This window comes from Apium graveolens, unplaced genomic scaffold (genome assembly GCF_009905375.1).
Source record: "Apium graveolens cultivar Ventura unplaced genomic scaffold, ASM990537v1 ctg765, whole genome shotgun sequence".
NCBI lineage: Eukaryota > Viridiplantae > Streptophyta > Magnoliopsida > Apiales > Apiaceae > Apium > Apium graveolens.
The window spans coordinates 35,985-54,317 of NW_027420508.1; the positions used below are offsets into that span (position 1 = coordinate 35,985).

The 18,333-nt window shown below is 37.5% G+C and overlaps 1 non-coding gene across 1 annotated transcript; it reads right to left on the reverse strand.

Annotated features, from left to right (window-relative positions):
• Nucleotides 1-8,219: 8,219 nt before the first annotated feature.
• On the reverse strand, nt 8,220-8,326 carry LOC141704268 (small nucleolar RNA R71). The gene has a single exon (XR_012567896.1). It is a non-coding gene; the product is annotated as a small nucleolar RNA R71 (small nucleolar RNA).
• Between the last annotated feature and the right edge of the window lie 10,007 nt (nt 8,327-18,333).

Consider the following 18,333-nt stretch of genomic DNA (forward strand, 5'->3'; position numbering starts at 1 on the left):
AGGTAGTCAAGGACTTGGGAAGTGATTTTATAACTTACAATATCGAGGATGAGACTTTAACTTTCCATCAAGCCATGGATTCTTCGAAGTCAAGGCATTGTAAAGGCGCCGTGAAGAGCGAAATTGGCTCAATTGTTTCTAACGGAAAATGGGAGTTAGTTGATCTCCCTTCTGATGTTATACTATAATATTTAAGTGGATTTTCAAGAGGAAGCTAAACCCTGATGGCTTAATAGATAAGTACAACGCTAGGCTAGTGGGTAAGGGCTTTGGGCAAAAGGAAGGCATTGACTATTTTGATACATACTCTCCTGTAGTTGACTTGAAGAAAAGATTTTTATGGATCAACCTAAGGGATTTGTTGTTTTTGGTAATGAGAGAAAAGTTTATAGACTAGTCAAGTTCATCTATGACCTTTTATAAGCTCCTATAGACTGGCATAAAAAGTTTGATGAAACTGTTCTAGACTTCGAGTTTTTGGTTTATGAAAGTGACAAGTGTGTATACTATAAGGTTAGAGTAAATTAATGTGTGATTGTGTGCCTGTATGTAGATGATATTTTTTATTTGGAATCAATATTGTGATTATTAATGAGACAAAGAGTTTCTTGAAGAGACACTTTGAGATGAAGAATATGGGTGAGGCTAGTGTGCTTTTTGGGATCAAGTTGACTCAATTAACTGATGGAATAACATTGTGACACTCTCATTATATAGAGAAATCTATACTTGAGAAGTACGGTTATTCAAATTGAAGAATCGCTAGTACACAATATAATTCAAAAGTTACTCTAGTCAAGAAAGATCTTGTGTCTCGATTAAGGTATTCTCAGATTATTGGGATTTTACAATATCTTATTAATGTGACTATACTATATATTTCTTATTTCCGTGTCTAGGTTAGCTAGATATACAAAATGTTCAAATAAGACTCATTGGGAGGCACTTGATGGAGTTATTAGATATCTCAAGGGAACTGTTTCCCTTGGTTTGCATTATCGGAGATTTCTGGGGTATTCGAGGGGTATAGTGATGTAAGTTGGATAGTTAAGAAATCTGGTTTCAATTGAGTGACTGGATATGTGTTTACCCTTGTGGATGAAGCAGTGTCCTGGAAGTCTTCTAGATAGACTTTGATTACTCAGTATACATTTGAGGCTGAGTTGTGGACACTTGATTCCATGAGGACGAAGGGTGAATGGTTACATGGACTTATGTTAGTGTTACCTATAGTAAACAGGCTGCTTCCTTCCATTTCTGTTCATTATGATATTTGTACAACTATCAACACAGAAATATGAAGTATAATGCTAAAACTAAGAGACACATCCAAGTTAGACCGAAGTCTATAAGGGGTCTTGTGTCTTATAGAAATATTGTTATAAAATTCATAGAAACTCAGGATAATATAGTAATTATTTGAATTAGGGGTATGAGAATGTTGTAGTCCTTAAGTCGAGGTTGGGGATGGGACTGGTAACATATAATGATTCATCAACAGCGGGAACCCAGTACACCTGAATCCCTCGAAGTGTAATCAATATGGTAATAACAAGTTCTAAAGTTAAATTGGTAGTACCTCTACCATATATTTTTAAATACTCATGCATCTGAGTCTATCCCCTATAAACCTTAAGAGGTACTGAACTGCTAGTTAGCAAGAGTTTAATAAACTCTGATAGAATCAATTTCAGGACAAAATATGCTAAACTCTGAAGGACCAAATATCGTGTCAGGATTTATAAACTCCGAATGGGGTTAAGTCGTAGGACGAGATGTTGACCGTACAGCTTTGAAGATACACATCTAAGTGAATGTAGTTGAGAGATTGCAATTAGAGGAAATAGTTATTCCTTGAAGCATTCGACGAAAAGGATTGAGACACGACCATAACTTTTCAAAGTCATAGATCTGCATCATAACCTTTTGACTTGTCATCATCTATGAAGCATGGTTACACCAAAAAGATAGAGATTCAAGGTGAAACATTCCATCTATATCTGGTAGTCATCGAAGTAGGGGAGTTTTGAGGGTTCAAATCCATGAGGGTATCGACTCTAAAAAGGAAGTCATGATAAAATCTGATAGGCATTTCTGTATGGATTTTTGGGGGATTGTTAGAAAATGGTAAGGCTCACGCAACATTTTAGATGTGTTCGTAATGGAATTACCTAACACTAATTATTAGAGGTTGTTCCTTGTAATGATGACTTAAACTTCCATGTTTGGATCTAAGTCATTTTCTTGGTGTTATTCATTTAGAATTGAGGTCAAGTTAGTAACTTGAAATGGGTTCTGTGGGTTTATCCAACATTGATAAGGTAATAAGAGGTTGTACACTTTATATAGTACCATATGCAAGTGTAGTGTATAACTACTAAGGCAAGTGGATGTGCATGTTTGTAATGTGGGCCTCGTACACACACACGCGCGCGCATTGTCGCCTCGCCTCGCCAAGCCACGACTCGACTCTGGTCGGGTCGAACAACGATTTAGGCGAATATCTCAGCATCTCGCGTACGTGAGTCGACTTGGGCGACGAATTTTACTGCTGGTTTAATTAAAATATTTACTAAATTGTTATATTATTTCAATCAGAATACTAAATCAATGGTTATTGTAACATAGGGTTATCAGTATTCGTTTATCAGAGTTTAAAAATCTGATATGGATGCATAAATACTGATATGCCTAATTATGATGATATCAGTATTTTGCTAATCAGAGCTTATAGACTGTGATATAGCTGAATAAATGTTGATATCAGGATTTGCTGTTTGACTGCATAAATGTTGATATGTCTATTACAACATTTGATGGATGAAGTAGAGACGGGCCTGAGTTTAAACTTTGATATGCATTATTATATTACCGATTCTGTAAATATTTCATCAAATATAATTTAAGTCATAATATTTATTTTAATTATTTTCAGTTATATTTTAGTTTTGTTTAATGTATGGTACTTAACATTTAAACAAGATATACACAACTCACAGACTAATTTGTGAAAACCCTATTTGCTACTTCTCTCCTTCTTCTCTCCTACAATCATACAAGGTTTTGCATAGACTTTCTGGGAGTATTAAGGTACAGTTTACTGGTGAGTGCTACGTATCTGTGGACGAAGTACTATGTGTTGTTTTATCCTAGAAACGATATTGCTGTAAACCGACACATCGTAACTCGGGCAATAATCTCTTCAAGAACAGTCAAGGGTTCTCGAACGCTAGACGACTCAGTTGTTATTATCTCTTTTAGAGTTTGATAAAGTTTCCGTTAGAGTTAAGTAATTCTCTCTCTTTTGTCAATTTTGTCTCTGATTATATATAGTTATTTTGTCTTCATATTTTATTTCTTTAATTGTTTTATTGCATGTTCTTGTTAAATCCCTGCCCATTATTACGAGATTAGTTTAATGATTCTCAACAATTTATATTGTACCTTCTGATTGAAGTTCAAATCATAAGTTTCAGGGTCGTCCTGAGAATTTGAAGACCAGTCACTACAACAAATATGGCCATTTGCGACAGAATTTTTACACTGAAATTCTTCGCAATTGGTCCAATTATGACGAAAATATTTCGTCTTTTTTGCTCAAGTCTTAAGTTCAGATTTTCGTCACAAATGCAATTTTCATCAAAAATATAAATTTCGTCACAAGTGTACAGTTTGTCACAAGCTACAAATTTCGTCATAAGTATAAATTTCGTCACAAGCTAAATATCGTCCTAATTGGTTTCTTATGACGGAAAAATTATCGCAAGTTAATAAAGGGATCTACCTACAAAAGCTAGCAGATTTAATTTCAAAAATAAATTATTAAATAAAGAAAAATCGTTGCAAGTAACCCATAAATTTCGTCATATTTTTGTTTCTCCAGAAGCATTTTTTTCTTTTTCTAATTCCCAACCATTTTTTGCTTCAAATTAAGTCATACAATTGTCCTGACCACAAATTCCAATATACGTGCAATCGTACTTTGTATAACAACAAATTCAAATATGAGAATTTGTAACAAGCAATCATCCACACAATTAAACAAATCAAATTTAAAAATTTCACAATTTACATAAATCTTGTGCCAATCCACTCTATTTAAATTCAAACCATAAAATAATGATAGAAATCTGCCTTATTTCCCATTGCACATGAATATATACCCAAGAAATCGACCAGGTCTGCTATTAATTATCCATGTATAGTACCATGGCAGGAATTTGAATGAGCATGAGCATGATAGTATGTTAAAGTAACAGGATTCATTTTGCTTGTGTCTCTCCATGACTCCTTTCTCTATTGCCCTGCTACTATACACTTGAAGTTATGAGAACCCTTCCTTTTTTCCTTTTAATGTAAAAGTGGAACAAAAGATTTGTTTTAGGCATAGCCAGTAGAAATTAGTTCTTCTAACATGTTGCCCTACATACAATAAATTTAACTAATGCATATGCGTGTTTTCATGAAACACATTAGCACTTCTAACAATAGAAAGTACTTGTTATTTTCTCAAATCACATGCACCTAGAGAGTCTGACATTTGGCATTGAAATTTAACAATAGAATAAAAATTGCATAAATTTAACAATAGAATAAAAATTGCATATTTTAGCATATTTACTTGTTATTATTAGTGAGAAACCTAGACAGTTAAGGTCAAATTTAGCACCGTACGATATAAGATTAAATTTGAGTAAGTCCTCTCATGGAATTTGTACTCACACACATGTGTAGTAGTACGACAAACATTTTTTACATAGTTGTATTGCATTGACATATACTTACAATATTTTAGAGGCAGAATACTCCATGATAAAGTGATAAATCTAATCTTAAACAACTGGACTATTTTTAAAACCTAGAGATTCCTTAGTAAATGCTACAATTCACAATGCTAAGGTGATAATAATTAGTTAATATTTAAACCTGGATAACTTTATTAACGGCATTCTAGGTCCTCAATTCAACTTATTTTGTCTTTGATGTACGCTCCCAACCACACCAAAAATCTCTATAGCTTCATCAAATTACATTTTATTTGCAGGCCCAGTTAGTTCTTTTGATGAACAAATGTTCTTCTGTTAGAACCATTGACATCAGAACTAGACAATATCAACTAAATCACTAAAGAATAAATAATTAGATCATAAAGCTAACTTATATTTTGAATCAGGGTTGTTGATGTAAATAAGAATGTTAAAAATGGATATGCAGCATTTGTATTCTGTAAAAAACATAAATATATGAATCCAAACATACATTAAGAGCATTCTAACAACCTTGTCTGATGCCTCAATTCAAAGCATAATGCAGTAAATAACAAACTTCAACAAAATATGGATCCTGCATATCTCAAAAATGTATTTTTAATTAAAAGTTGAAAGCTTGAAATAGGACACTATTATCAAACCCAAGGAAAGAGTTGTAGATAGTAGTTGCCAAAGTAAAATTCTGAGCAATTTAGAGGCTTCAGTGAAATGTAGCCAGTACTTTAAGGTTTTCGTATTGGCTTTGACATCTCGGATTTGCAAAGACCCTGACATCTAAAATAGTGTAGTTAGTGTTAGTTTCAATTACAGTGCTTTTATATCCTAAAGTGGCAGCTTCTAGCCCCCAAGCACAAACAAGCAAGATCAGCAAGTGCATATTTCTCTTCATTTTCCCGAGTATATTTGGAAATTTAAAGTATTGTGTATACAGAATTATCTCTTTTGCAAGAAACTTAAAACTTGCCTGGTATAGTGAGTTCTTGTTTTGATAGAACTTTTCAACACTTTTAAGAATCGAACAAGTAGGCCATGAAGAAAGGGATGCTTAGCTTTCATCATCCTCCAATTAATGGAAGGTGGTCTTGATTAGACATCTAACTGGCACTGTTGTAAGCGCAGTTGTTTCCTGCCTAAACTGTTATTAGTAAGTTAGCTAATGGCAACTTCTATATTCTATCCTTGAAAGCTTTTTAGAGCTGGAAATGTTAAATATTTCATCAGCTCAAGAACTTGCAACAAATCATATGAAATTCTTCCACAAGAAGGCAGTAAAATATTCACCAGAATTTTGATAAATTTAGAAAACATTAAAAAAATAAGTTTATAAGTACAGAAACATGTATTAAAATAGAAAGAAGTAAATATTACAATCCATAAGAACCCTGATAAGTGGTATTTTATACCACTTAGAGCATCTCATAACGGCTTGAATTGATGTCTTGAACTCGAGTATTTTATGTATTTGACGCATTTTTGAGTGTTTTTGCATTTGAGGGTACAAATTGCTTAAATAGGAGGATTTCATCAAAATAAGCCTAAGAAAGTACTTGGGATCATTCGCGCAGCATTGTGTGAAGAATTCAGCAAAATCAGAAGCAAAAATAAAAAAATTCCAGAAGTGTTACAGGCGCCCTCCTGGAAGGAGCAGGCGACAGCCTGGTAGCAGGCGCCCGCGTGATGAATGCAGGCGGCCGCCTAGGTGCGGAAAATCAGATTCTGGAATTTATAAATGGAGTTCTATTGGGCTTCAATTAACGCTGGTTCTTCTGGACTCTTATATAAACCTATTGGGGAGACGTTTTCGACAACAAGTAATAAGGAGAGAAGATCAAGAAGATCGTTTTAGCACGCAACAACGAAGAAGAGGAATCATAGGTTTATCTTGTGATTCTTTTAATTCGTTATAACAGTGGATGCTAGTTTTCTTTACTCTTTAAACCTTAATACTCTTGTGACGTACTTCTTTGTATATTAAGTATTTTTATTAGTTTATATCGTTGTGTTATTATCATGTTTTCATATGAACCCATAGTGACGAGGAGTTCTATTATGGGCTAATCGTGATCAAGGGATCATAGCGGATTTACTATGGATTTCTTTAGTTAATTGTTTAATACCTTGGTATGTGGTGATTGTATGATATCTAGCATAGGTTGTGCTTATTCGTCTTATGTGGGTCATGAACATGTAAGATAGCATGTTAATCTCTTGTGAAGCGACAATGAATCTTGAGATTTAGAACTTGCCATGCTAGCATAGGTTCATGTATTGTATGCATGATTAGTGGGTAACCCTAACCGTTTTACTTGCCCTGTTTAATCATAGTGAATAACTTGCGCTTAAATCTTTATGTTGTCAAATTCTGTAGACATATAGGGTATCAACATATTAATGCCTATTCAACTTCCATCTTAATTTTGGATGCTTGGTAGAATGGTATTCGTACAACGAAATTTGGCGTTTATCAGTTTCGTGTTGTTCGATTAATATCATCACCATTACATATTAAGGGTAATAAAAATAACTATTAGATGAAGTAGTAATGAAGTTATGGTCTCATGCGTGTTTAATATTGATAATTTAAGTGTTTAATTCTCATAGTTAATATTAGTTAATCAATCTAAATTATTATTATCTTGACCTTGAAGAGTAATCATACATTGGTGAGTAAGTGTTAATTAAATATAATTAATCAGAGTCTCTGTGGGAACAAACTAGAAATCATTATATACTACTTGCGAACGCGTATACTTGCGTGATTTATTTAGCGCGTGTTTTCGCCCTAACAAGTTTTTGGCACCGCTGTCGGGGACTCGGTGTTAATTTGTTTAGTTTATGTACTTGCCATCAGTGGTCATTAGGATTCATTGATTAAGACTTGTTACTTATTGCTTCCGGTTGTGTTTCAGGTACTCTAGCGAGCATTTATGCAAACACGTTCTCGCACCCGTAAGAGAAATCTAGATACGGCTGAGGAGACAGATACAGCTCTTGACTTTCCGGAGAAGATAGTTTTTGAAGATTCGGATAAAGAGAGTGAAAAGAAAGAACCTGTAACAATGGGTGATCATATAGTTCAAGCTGATCCAGCTCTTATGGACTTTTCTCTGCCTAAAATTGATGACATTCAGTCAAGCATCATTCATCCGGCTATTCGGGCAAATACTTTTGAAATCAAGCCGGACACTATTCAATGGTGCAGAATTTTGTTTCTTTCGGAGGTGCTGCGACTGAAGATCCCAAAATGCATATCAGGAATTTTTCGAGATCTGTAGTACTTTCAAATATAATAGTGTTACTGATGAGGCTATCAAGCTAAGGCTTTTCCCATTCTCTCTGAGGGACAAAGCAAAGGATTGGTTACATTCCTTACCAGTTGGGTCCATCACTACTTGGGAAGATCTCGCGTAAAAGTTTCTGGTGAAATTCTATCCAATGGCCAAGACTGCAGCTATGAGGAGTGCTCTTACTCAGTTTACGCAGCAACAAGGAAAATCTATGTGCGAAGCTTGGGAGCGCTACAAGGAGATGTTGAGAAAGTGTCCACATCATGGTATGCCTGATTGGATGGTGATCACTGGTTTCTATAATGGTTTGGGGGCCCAATCTAGGCCCATGCTCGATGCAGCTTCTGGAGGCGCCTTGTGGGCCAAAAGCTACAATGAGGCTTATAATCTCATTAAAACTATGGCTGTAAACGAGTATCAAAACCCAACTCAAAGGATGATGCCTGGGAAGGTAGCAGGTATTTTGGAAGTTGATGCAGCTACAGCTATTACAGCGCAGCTCTAAGCGCTGTCTATGAAGGTCGATTCTTTAGCTAACTATGGAGTCAATCAAATAGCTATTGTATGTGAGCTTTGTGCAGGCTCTCATGCTACGGATCAGTGTTTTCTTATTAATGAATCTGTTTAGTATGTGAACAATTTTTAGAGATCGCAGCAGCCTGTGCCCGCTACTTATCATCATAATAACAGAAATCATCCCAATTTCAGCTGGAGCAATAATCAGAATGTTGTTCAGCAACCATATCAGCAAGCTGCAAGTAAACAGTTTAATCCACCTGGATTCGAGCAACCTCAGCAATATGCTCAAAGGAAATCATATCCTCAACAAGGAGGTGCTGCTCCGCCTTCTAGTGCTGATTTCGAGGAGTTAAAGTTGTTGTGCAAAAGTCAGGTTGTTTCTATCAAGACCTTGGAAAATCAAATTGGACAAATAGCCAATGCCTTGCTCAATCATCAACCTGGCACACTTCCCAACGATACTAAAGTGCCAGGCAAGAAGGAAGCTAAAGAGTAAGTCAAAGTTGTCACCTTAAGGTTTGGAAAAGCTGCTGATGCTGAAAAAGCAAAAGATGGAGAAGCTAAAGTTGTAGATGAAGAAGAAAAACAAAAGGAGAAAGAGGGGGAACCAAGGAAGACTACTGTTGAACACACTCTACCTGAGGGTAATACAGGGGAGAAACAACTCTATCCTCCACCATCTTTTCCTAAGAGATTGCAAAAACAAAAGTTGGACAAGCAATTTGGTAAGTTTCTGGAGGTGTTCAAGAAACTTCACATCAACATACCTTTCGCTGAGGCTCTGGAGCAAATGCCTAGTTATGCGAAATTCATGAAAGGTATTCTTTCAAGGAAGGTGAAACTGGATGATCTTGATACCATTGCTCTGACGGAATAGTGCAGTGTCGTGCTGCAGCAAAAGTTACCTCCAAAGCTTAAGGATCCAGGTAGCTTCACCATTCCTTGCACCATTGGCAAGTTGTCATTCGACAAGTGCCTTTGCGATTTGGGAGCAAGCATCAATCTGATGTCGTTGTCTATCTTCAAAAATCTGAATTTTCCTGATCCGAAGCCCACCTACATGTCTCTACAATTGGCTGATCGTTCTATTACATACCCATGAGGCATCGTGGAGGACGTGCTAGTAAAGGTGGACAAGCTCATCTTTTCTGCAGACTTTGTCATTCTGGATTTCGAGGAAGATAAGAAGATTCCCATGATCTTGGGAAGACCTTTCTTGGCTACTAGCCGTACCATGATAGATGTGCAAAAGGGTGAACTTACTATGAGGGTGCAAGATCAGGATGTGACATTCAATGTGTTCAATGCAATGAAATTCCCTACGAAAGATGAGGAGTGCTTCAAGATGGATTTGGTCGATTCTGCAGTTATTTCAGAACTTGATCATGTGTTAAGGTCTGATGCCTTAGAAAAAGCCTTATTGGGGGAATTTGACAGTGATGATGAGGAAGGCAATGAGGAGTTACAATATCTAAATGCTTCTCCTTGGAAGAGAAAGCTAGACATGCCAATTGAATCTCTTGGTAATATTGATCTTAAGAATGCTGAGGGAAACCTCGAACCGTCTATTGAGAAAGCACCTACTTTGGAGCTTAAACCATTTCCTGAACACTTGAGGTATGCTTTTTTAGGTGATGCATCTACTTTACCTGGTATTATTGTATCTGACCTTTCAGGTAGTGATTAGGACAAGCTCTTTAGGATTTTAAGAGAATTCAAATCGGCCATCAGATGGACTATAGCAGATATAAAAGGGATCAGGCCTTCGTACTGCATGCATAAAATTCTGCTAGAGGAAGGTAGCAAGCCGACTGTTGAGCAACAACGAAGGCTTAATCCTATAATGAAAGAAGTGGTGAAGAAAAAAAATTCTAAAGTGGCTAGATGCAGGAATTATATATCCTATTTCTGACAGTTCTTGGGTGAGCCTCGTGCAATGTGTACCTAAGAAAGGAGGTATTACTGTGGTAGTAAATGAGAAGAACAAGCTCATCCCCACACGAACAGTCACAGGATGGAGGGTATGCATGGACTACAGAAAGTTGAATAAAGCCACAAGGAAGGATCACTTCCCTCTTCCATTTATTGATCAGATGCTTGATAGGTTGGCTGGTCATGAGTATTATTGTCTTCTGGATGGCTATTCGGGCTACAATCAGATTTGCATTGCACCAGAAGATCAAGAGAAGACTACTTTCACTTGTCCATTTGGCACGTATGCTTTCCGCAGAGTTTCTTTTGGCTTATGTGGTGCACCTGCCACTTTTCAGAGATGCATGATGGCTATATTCTCTTATATGATTGAAAATAATGTCGAAGTGTTCATGGACGACTTCTCCATCTTTGGACATTCGTATGATGAATGCTTGAAAAATCTCTATTTGGTGCTCAAAAGGTGTGTGGAAACCAATCTGGTGCTCAATTGGGAAAAATGTCACTTATGGTGCAACAAGGCATCATTCTTGGGCATAAGGTCTCTAGTAAGGGTCTTGAGGTGGATAAAGCCAAGGTGGGAGTCATTGAAAATCTTCCGCCACCTATTTCTGTGAAAGGAATCCGTAGTTTTTTTGGTCATGCGGGTTTTTATCGGCGTTTCATCAAGGACTTCTCTAAGATATCTAAGTCATTGTGTAACTTGCTCGAGAAAGATGTGCCCTTCAAATTTGATGATGAATGCTTGGCAGCATTCGAGACTCTCAAGAGGAGTTTGATCACTGCACCAGTTATTACGGCAGCTGATTGGAGAGAACCTTTTGAGATGATGTGTGATGCAAGTGATTATGCAGTGGGAGCAGTTGTTGGGAAGCGGAAGTCTAATATCTTTCATGTGGTCTACTATGCTAGTAAGCCGCTAAATAGAGCTCAACTGAACTACAGCACTACTGAGAAGGATCTCTTGGCGATAGTTTTTGGTTTTGAAAATTTTTGATCTTATCTACTTGGGATAAAGGTGACAAGAAGAAGGAAAAGGATTGCATAGAGGAACTCCTGAACATTTGGCGATCTCAGGTGTGTCGATATCAATGTCGACTCATTATTTCAATGAATCATTTCTTTGGACAGAAGAAGATTATGTAAACACGTACTCGAAATCTTACGTATCAGATTCCGTTGTGGAAGACCCACACTGATCACGCTGCCATCCACTATCTGGTCTCAAAGAAGGATTCGAAGCCTAGACTTATTCGTTGGGTGCTCTTGCTACAGGAATTTGAGTTAGAGATCAAGGATCGAAAAGGTACTGAAAATCAAGTAGCTGACCATCTCTCTAGATTGGAGAATCCTGATTCTACTTCACATGATAAGACATTGATCAATGAATCTTTTCCGGATGAGCAGTTGTTCGCAATTCAAGAGGAAGAGCCATGGTTCGCAGACATTGTGAACTATCTTGTTAGCAATTTAATGCCTCCTAACATGAATGCGGCTCAAAAGAAGAAGTTTCTGCATGAGGTGAAGTGGTACATGTGGGATGAACCATATTTGTTTAGACAAGGAGCTGACCAGATCATCAGGAGATGTATCCCATTCTGTGAGACGGAGGGGATATTACGAGACTGTCATTCCACAGTTTATGATGGACATTATGGTGGTGAAAAGACAGCAGCTCATATTCTTCAAGAAGGTTTTTTCTAGCCTACGTAGTTCATTTTAAGGTGTGATCGTTGCCAAAGAGTTGGGAGTCTTACCAGAAAGGATGAGATGCCTTTATATGCGATGCTTGAAATTGAGGTCTTCGATGTTTGGGGAATCGATTTCATGGGACCATTTATCTCATCCTGCAATAATCAGTACATCTTGCTGGCAGTCGATTATGTCTCGAAATGGGTAGAAGTCAAGGCTCTGCCGACTATTGATGCAAAGTTAGTGTTGAGTTTTCTTCATAAGCAGATATTCATAAGGTTTGGAACGCCACGAGTTATCATAAGTGATGTAGGGTCGCATTTCTGCAATCGTAAGTTCACTTCTATGATGCAACGCTACAATGTGAATCATCGTATTGTTACTGCCTATTATCCGCAAACTAATGGTCAAGCTGAAGTGTCGAATAAAGAGATCAAGCGCATTCTAGAGAAAGTCGTTTGTCCGTCAAGGAAAGATTGGTCTTTGAAGCTCGATGAAGTTGTTTGGGCTTATAGAACAGCATACAAGACTCCACTTGGGATGTCCCCGTTTAAACTTGTTTATGGTAAGGGATGTCATTTACCTGTGGAGCTTGAGCATAAGGCTTATTGGGCATTGAAGAAGTTAAACCTTGATCTAGATGCAGCTGGGAAGAAGCGAATGCTTCAGTTAAATGAACTTGATGAATTTCAACTTCAAGCGTATGAAAACAACAAAATGTACGAGGAAAAGGTAAAAAGGTGGCATGACAGGAAGCTATCGCCTAAGTCATTCGTGCCGGGGCAACAAGTTCTTCTATTCGACTCTCGTTTCCGACTTTTTCCTGGAAAGTTGAAATCAAGGTGGTCTGGACCATTTATCGTCAAAACTGTGTTTGCACATGGAGCGGTGGAGATTTTTTAGAACGATCCGGGCCAAGCATTTAAAGTAAATAGTCAGAGATTGAAGCACTATTATGGGGATACGGCAAACCGTGAAGTGGTTAGTGCCATTTTATTGTCAACTTGATCGCAATACTCTATGTCAAGCTAATAACGTAAAAGAAGCGCTTCTTGGGAGGCAACCCAAGATATGAGACCATAGGAACCCTTAGAATTTAGTACCTTATCCAAAAACCCAAAAAAATCAGAAAAATGTTGGAAAAATTTTTATTTTTCCAGGGACCTTGCAGGTGCCCACGTGCTAGCAGGCGCCCGCCTGCTGGTGCCAGGCGACCGCCTGCAGACCTGAACCTCGAAAAACTGTTTTCAGCCTATAAAAAAAAGAGAAAACACAAAAATCAAAAACACAAACCACAACACCATTACCCCATTACTCATAATTTCCTTCTATAAATTAGCCACAATCCCCACTCCTACTCAATTTTTAACCCTAATCTTACCCTATATATACATAAAACCTCTCCTACACTTCACATACACTTTAAACTCTACAAACTCTCTCCTACACACAAAACACAACTCTCCAACTCTAATTCTCAGTTTCCATGGCCCCAAAGAGATCAAGAACTATGGGTAGCAGCAGCACCAATCCGACTTCTACTGATTCTTCAAGGAGTATTGTTGCGAGGCCCCGATTGTTGGATAGGGCTGCAGAAGAGGAGTATGCCAAGCTTCTTACTAAGCCGATTATGAAGGAGAGGGGGTTTTTCCATCGGGGAGGGATGGTGAGTTATTTTCGATGATTACAGAGAAGGGATGGGTGACTTTCTACGAGTCACCTGAGGCTGTCCCGCTGAGTGTTGTTCCCGAGTTCTATGCGAATGCCAAGGCCGACAAGAATGGGTTTTCTGTTGTTCGTGGGCTTACTATTGATTATCAGCCCGAAGCGATTCACCGTGTTATTGGGCAACGACAAAGGAAACCACATGAGGAGAATTGGAATGAAAAGGCCCATGAGGATTTTGACTCAAACTTGATTATTGCTACTCTCTGTCAGCCGGGTACAGTGTGGAAGTTTAAGAGGGGATCCAATGATTATCGTTCTTTCCCTGCTTTCGCGATGAACAGGTATGCTCGTGCTTGGAATGCATTTATTTGTGCTAATATTCTGCCTTATTCGCATGCACATGAGGTTACAGTTGAGAGGGCGCGGTTGTTGTGGGGGATTCTGAATGAGAAGTATTATGTGGACCTTGGTGAGTTCATCTACCAAGGGATTTTAAAGTTTTTGAGGGGGAAGTCGCAGTACTCTATCCTGTATGCCTCTATTGTCACCAAGCTGTGCAAGGCAGTTGGAGTCTAGTGGCCTTCTTATGAGCAGTTGTAGATGTCGGTCGCTCATATTGATTCAGCGACGATGAATGCGATGCAGGATTGGACGGGTGGAGAGTCCGAGTCACATGGTTTGGGTTATCATCTCCCAGGAAGATTTCCAGCAGTTGGTGCTACCATGGCTAGGTCCAGTCAGGCTCGGGGGTGGCAGGTTCTTCGAGAGGCCAGGGAGGAGATGGTTCGGGATTGGTTGATTTCCAGTACAGGAGGCTTTTCAGGAGGATGGATGCGATATATGAGTCGCAGAGTAGGTTTGCGCAGGAGCTCACCCTAGAACTAGGGACTGCATTTAGAGGCCTTGGAGCTGACATCCAGTGACCCTTTTTTGGTGAGGATTCTGCTTATCCACCTCCTAACACTCCACCCTCTGAGGGTGATGATGATGATGATGATTCTTCTGAGTAGGTATACCATGTGTTCCTTTCTATTACCTTCATTGGGGACAGTGAAGATTTTAAGTTTGGGGTGGTAGTTAAGAAATATATTTGTGTGTGTGTCATGTAGTTGCATTTTCATGTTAGTTTAGTTCATATAGTTGCATATTTTTGCCATGTAGTTTTTTTATATATAGTTTTTTTTTTATTTTATAAGCTTTATTTATCATGACATATAGCTCATGCATAAACCATGATCCCTTTGTGTTGCTTACCGATTGATATGTGATATTGATGCGAGTGTAGTGATAGTGCTAGAGTGATGTTGAATCTTGTTAGGTTGGCATGCATGCTAGAAACACTTGTAATTTCACTAAGTCTTAGAGTATGCTTAAGGACTAGATTGTTGTCATGATTTGATGGTTTTTGAGGTTAATCTATTGCTTATGCTTAGAATGTATGATAGGCTCTTAATGATAAAAGGCATGAAAATATAAAATTGGAGTAAAAATTGGAATTCATTGCTATTTGTGGCTAGGAATTAAATGGCTAGTAGCCGGCTCATATTATATACGAGTAGTCTAGGGTTGAGCAAGATGGAGCGAAACGCACTTGCTCAAAAATTGAAAAAAAATATAAGAAAAAAAAAGAAAAAAAAAGAAAAAAAAATATGGTTTAATGCAAAATTGGTCACGAGTGAGCTCTTTGGTATTCGAGTTATTAAGTTCTTAGGGGACTTTGTGCCTAGTGACCTAAGGCTTTTATAGTCTGGGATCCGCTAAATTAATGCTCGCTAAATGGATACCGTTGCATAAGTCTTTTGTGGACCTCACTCATTGCACGATCAAATAAGCATTTGTTTATGTGTTGAATAAAAGCATGACTCCATAATAAATTCCAATGATCTTGAAGTGTTATAAGTCATTTTGTGTCTAGAATATATTCTTTGTATAATCTTGTGATTGCCTTGAGGATAATTAAGTTATGGTGATTGATCTAGTTTCGAAGCATATCTGTTAAGCATTCACACACACCACATTTCTAGTTGTATGTTAGCTTGCGTGATTTGATTGATCTTTAGTCGCCTAATTGCATTTGCTGATATGTCATGTGTTGGTTAATTTAGTCATCGCGATAGGGATCGTTGCATTCATATAGTTTGCATTCATGCATATTTTATTCTATTTTTGAGTCTGTGCTGCTTGAGGACAAACATCGATTTAAGTTTGGGGGTGTGATAAGTGGCATTTTATACCACTTAGAGTGTCTCATAATGGCTTGAATTGATGTCTTGAACTCGAGTATTTTGTGTATTTGACGCGTTTTCGAGTGTTTTTGCATTTCAGGGTATAACTTGCTTAAATAGGAGGATTTCATCAAAATAAGCCTAAGGAAGTACTTGGGGTCATTCGCGGGGTGTTGTGCGAAGAATTCAGCAAAATCAAAAGCAAAAATAATAAAAATTCCAGAAGTTTTGAAGGCGCCCCCCTGGAAGGAGCAGGCGACCGTCTGGTAGCAGGCGCCCGCGTGGTGAATGCAGGCGGCCGCCTGGGTGCGGAAAATCAGATTCTGGAATTTATAATTCGAGTTCTATTGGGCTTCTATTAACGGAGGTTCTTCTGGACTCTTATATAAACCTATTGGGGAGACGTTTTCAACAACAAGTCACAAGGAGAGAAGATCAAGAAGACCGTTTTAGCATACAACAACGAAGAAGAGGAAGCATACGTTTATCTTGTGATTCTTTTAATTCGTTGTAACAGTGGATGCTAGTTTTCTTTACTCTTTAAACCTTAATACTCTGGTGATGTACTTCTTTGTTTATTAAGTATTTTTATTAGTTTATATCATTGTGTTATTATCATGTTTTCATATGAACCAATGGTGACGATGAGTTCTATTATGGGCTAATCATGATCATGGGATCATAGCGGATTTACTATGGATTTCTTTAGTTAATTGTTTAATACCTTGGTATGTGGTGATTGTATGATATCTAGCATAGGTTGTGCTTATTCGTCTTATGTGCGTCGCGAACATGTAAGATAGTCTGTTAATCTCTTATAAAGCGACAGTGAATCTTGAGATTTAGAACTTGTCATGCTAGCATAGGTTCATGTATTGGATGCATGATTAGTGGGTAACCCTAACCGTTTTACTTGCCCTGTGTAATAATAATGAATAACTTGCACTTAAATTGTTATGTTGTCAAATTCTGTAGACATATAGGGTCTCAACATAATTGATGCCTATTCAACTTCTATCTTAATTGTGGATGCTTGGTAGAATGGTATTCGTACAACAATAGTTGGCATTTATCAGTTTCGTGTTGTTCGATTAATATCATCACCATTACATGCTAAGGGTAATAACAATAACTATTGAATGAAGTAGTAATGAAGTTATGGTCTCATGTATGTTTAATATTGATAATTTAAGTGTTTAATTCTCGTAGTTAATATTAGTTAATCAATCTAAATTGTTATTGTCTTGACCTTGAAGAGTGATCATACATTGGTGAGTAAGTCTTAATTAAATATAATTAATCAGAGTCTCTGTTGGAACGAAGTAGAAATCATCTGGTACTACTTGCGAACGCGTAGAATGTGAACTAGTTTATAGTTAGTTCGGGCATTTAATTTGGTTGTATATTTGGATGTTTAATGTTTGGGTTGGATGCATTATTTTGCAGTTATGAAATTGTATAATTTGGATTCTTCCGTTTACAGAATAAGCATTCCAATTTTTTTTGTGCTAAAGTCTTACAATAGCCTCTTAAACTGTTACCATAGTATATTTAAAATGTTTCATTAGGCTAGTTATAGAGTTACAACAGCTTTTCAAAGTGTTATATTAGCTTCTATGGGCCCACTTGCCACGTCATCAAGACAACTCATCCCCGTGGGCCCTACATTTGCCACATCAGCTGGTGGGCCCCGCCAGGGCCCCCTTTTTAAAAACATTTTAAAACTCTAATGTAACATAAAAATTAAGTTACAACTGATCTCTCCTTTAGTTGCATTAGCAAGCTATAGTAACATAAAATTTGATGTTGCCTTAGCTATTAGAGATGTTACCTTAGACCCCTAAGGCAACATTGAAAAACCTATCTTTAATTAAATGTTACCTTAGCTTATAAATTGGGCAAGAGCAACATATTTACCCCCTACTGCAACATTTTTTTAATGTTACAATAGGTATTTTTATGGTGTAGTGAAACAATATAAGAGTATTAGGGTTTAAAGACAAATCGAAAACAAGCATCCAAAGTATCAACTATATTGAAAAATACAAAAGTGTTTTTCTCTGTAACCGTCTTGTGCTCTCTAGGTCTTCTCAATGCTCTCCTTTGTCTCCTTCTTATTAAAGACAACCTCTTATTGATTTATATAGGCTTCAGGACGACCTGGGCTCACTAATTCTTCAAAATAGACTCAAATCAGGATTTTGAGCCAGGCACCCCGTGCGGTCGCCCCGCTTCCCACGC